The sequence below is a fragment of the Crocodylus porosus genome, unplaced genomic scaffold (genome assembly GCF_001723895.1).
Source record: "Crocodylus porosus isolate Cpor-Errol unplaced genomic scaffold, CroPor_comp1, whole genome shotgun sequence".
NCBI lineage: Eukaryota > Metazoa > Chordata > Crocodylia > Crocodylidae > Crocodylus > Crocodylus porosus.
The window spans coordinates 51,835,759-51,839,644 of record NW_017728931.1 but is presented as its reverse complement, the minus strand read 5'-3'; positions in this window follow the sequence as shown (position 1 = coordinate 51,839,644).

Genomic DNA, 3,886 nt, shown 5'->3' with positions numbered 1-3,886 from the left:
TTTTTTTTGTTTATTTCCCCCTTATTTTTTTCCTAATTTATTTACCCCTCTTACTGTCTCTCTTTTTTTAATTAAAGAGCAAAACTTTTTATTACTTTGTAATTTAAAAAAATGGAAAAAAAAAACCTGAAGAACTTTGGGAGGGGGGGGAATTTTGTACTTTTTTCCTGTGTAAATATTGGACTTTTTTGAGCTTTATCGTGGTTGTTAATTTGAAGTAATAAAGTAGAAAATGATAAAGTGATGCAAGCATCTGTTTCTTTTCTTTTCTCTTCCTTTTCCCCCTTCTCCCCCCCCACCCCATTGTTTAGTTGATGTTATCCAAGCAGGAAGTGTTTATCTTGTCAGTTCTGTTCCCAAGTTCCCGGAACAAGTCTGAGAATTTCTGGGGAGAACCGAATGCGGCTGCGCGTGCGCCGCCCCCCCCCCCCACACACACACACGTATGGGCTGAAGTGCCTAAAAATAAAGATGATCTGGTCTTTGGAGTCATGGCATGACCAGCACTGTGGCTGTAATATGGGGAGAGCTATGTGAAATATGATCCGGGGTCTCCTGCTTCCTATACTTGAGATGCTTTACGCTCTGGGAAAAGAATAGTAGGAGAGTTTCCACTGTGCTAATTATACGTACACTCTGGTGCCCCTCATAAGAGCACAGTTCCTCTACACTGAGGCTTTGACAGATCAAAATCAAATCCTATGTCAATAAGTCTGTCAGGTTTTTTTGCCTTCCAGCCTAAAAATGTCATTTGTGTCATTTACAGAGAAGGGGGAAGTATGTAATGTACTTGCAGTCAGCTTGGATCAGTGTTGTGAGTAGGAATAACCCCCTTCTGAAGTCTGTTGAAGTTGCTCCTGTTTCTGCCATGTCTGCTTTTGGTCCCTGCCCTTCCCATCTGGCAGTAAATCAGTACTGATTATTTCATTTTGAAATATCTCTGCTCCCCCTTCCTGAAGAAGCAGGATGGCAGCTCAGCTTCCTGTAAGCTGTAAAACTTTTACATTGATATACTGTAAGAACAAAATCTTGGGAATTCACGACACCTGGATATGTCTGTTTGCTGTGCAAATGTGTTGCTGCTTTAATTCAGCTATGCAGAGGCTTCTAATTTTCAGGGCTGAGTACTACCTTGTCTTCAACACCAGCAGCTCCAGAGTGACTAGAGTGCCTCCTGCCCTGATCCTGGGTGGCACTGAATGTATTTCAGGCTTTGACTTTCTGAGGGAACAAAGTGAAACTTAATTCTTTCCTTCTGACATCTGATATTTCCTACAGGAAACTGGACAGGGCTGTTCCTTGTTGCTACTTTCTGTATCCTTGTATGTAAACAAACTGAAAATAAGGCTGAACTCTTAACATGTAAACTATTGTGTGCATCTTAGCTGAATGGTTTGTAGATCATTCCTGCATCTTGGATTGTCAGTGTTCCCCAAAACCTAGACTTCTAAATTTGGATAGTTTAGTCCTGTTTACTCTTGCATATCTGCAGCATTCACCTCTGCCTTGCTGATGGAGACGTATGTTGCTGGCATAAGCAATGGCAATGATGGGAGAAGGTGTAGTTGCCTCATTTCCAGTCCTGCTAATTGGGGTCCACAATGAGCATGTTGTTGAATCTGTTTTGCATTAGGCTGGACCGAGATCATTTTATAGCTCCCCATTTGGGCCTGGCAGAAGATTCACGTGTTTCCCACTCTGCACCTGTGCTTTGAGCAGCCCCCTCCTGAAAATGGAATCAGAGTTGGAGGATCCCTGCTTTTTCAGGAGCTGCATCTCTTGTGTTACTGAGCCACAGCTGTGCCCAGTGTGAATGCCAGTAAAATTTTAGGGATGAGTTTAATTTAAATGAATTCTGTGTCCATATTGTTCACCCACTGTGGACAAATGAGCAGCAACCCTAGGGGCTGTAAGGGCCTGGGGGACAGCTGCCAAGGCCCTGCTGCTGCATGTAATTGCATATGTCAATTCACATATACTTCCCAATAAAAATAAAGGCAGCTATAGTATTTGCTTGTGCCTCTCTCACCCTGGCTAGATGAGTAGATTAGAAGTGGGTCTGGCTGGTTGTTGCCAGCAATAAAAGTGCATAGTTAATCACTTCCGTTTTTGCCTGGAGGGCAGTGCCTTGGATAGTTTTGGATCTCTGGCTCCCTCTGCCGGTAGAGGCCTTTAAGGAAAGCATGCAAGGCAAAGAAAGCCCGGAGACCTGTGACGTCCTTGATTTATCTCTTGCGCCTGCTTTATTCCTGAGGGGAAAAACAGTTTTTAAACACTCCCCCCCCACTTTTTTTCCTATAGGCTTGTTGCGTTCTTGGTACCATCTCCCCTTTGCTGGAAGGCCTTGTTGAAGACCCAACTGCTGGTGGTGTTGGAATCTATAAGCAGTAGTGGTGCTTCTGGTCTGTCGTCTCCATGAGGGGAGAGTGGACACCAGGCAGTCTGGGGAAAGCGGTAGCTCACCCTCCAGCACAGCATGTGAGGCCTTTTACTATCTTCCCAGCACATGAAGTGAAGCTGATATTTCTAATATGAGACTCTACCCATTAGCTGGGTGAGGAGCTGGGCAGACTTTGTAAGGAATAGAGAGAAAAAAGCAAGTTAAAAGATTTAAAAAAAAAGGTGGTGAGCAGAAAGGGTTATGGTATGGAGAGGCAGCCTGATATTTCTTTGTCTGCTCTCCATGTGCTATTTATTAGAAGTGTGGCGTATATATCGCGTTGACCTGGGTGATAGGCTTTCTTGCCCACCATCTTGTCTCTACCAGTGGCTAATGATGTGTACGTCAGATGAAGAACGCTTCCAATCCTGATGCACTTAAATGAGCAGTGCTGCCCTGCTGAAACGGGGAGGTGACTTTCTTCTGACATCAGCTGCTCATCCGCTTATGCTATGAAACAGGTGGATTAATAGCCTTTGTAACTGCTATCCTGGCTTGCCTCACTGCTGATGCTATTCTTAGTCATGGAAACAACTAATCCTTTCTGGAATCCTCCCAAGCTGTTTGCTTCAATAACTTCATGCAGTGGTGAGTTCCATAGGTTTACAATAGGTTATTGAGGAGTTTCATCTGCTAATTGGGTTTATTTGATAGTCTTTGTAAAGAGCGTCTGAGGGCAGTTTTATAGGCTTGCCGTGTAAAAGCTGCATAGAAATTGTGTTCATGGTAGCATCTTACTTAGTGGGGTAATTGCATATATATACAGGCTTTTAAATTTGGATGGTATGTGAGACTTGGACAACTAATGTAGAACAAGTCTGTAATGCAGATGGACCAGGCATGCTATGAAACCTGTTTGCTGTTGCAGTCTGGCAGTAAACTGTCTCTGTTTACTGTAAGAACTGTAGTCTCATAGGGTGCTGAGAAGGAATAACTGCATGCTATTAGATTGAGTATGGGATACTGGAAATCTAGTTTTTCCAGAATGAATTACCTAAAACATTTTTTACCATATATTCTAAAATGGAACAAAAAATATAGACATCCAAAATTGTTGTGGGGGGAGGATACATGCTGGAGTATCTTGAATTACTGTATGGCAGTAACCACAGAAGTGTGTACGTCTGTGTGTGTGTTGGGGGGAGGGGGAGGGTGGGCTATGACTACCAGTCTTGGAGCAGGGACCAAAGAGGCCTTCAGCCAGGTGGGGTGATAGAGAACAGATCTAGATGAGTTTGGGTAGACTTACTTCTCAGGCTGTTCATGTGTTGCAGCCTTGTGGGGTAGGGAGGGGGGGACGTCCTTTTAGTAAGAGGCACCTGTTTATGGCAGAATGGACCAAAGTGGGGCACATGCTAAAATAGAAAGTGGCACAGGTATATTACAGGATGAGAAAGGCTGTCTCATCTCTTTCAGCAGTGACTTCTTTCAAAAAAAAAAAAAAAA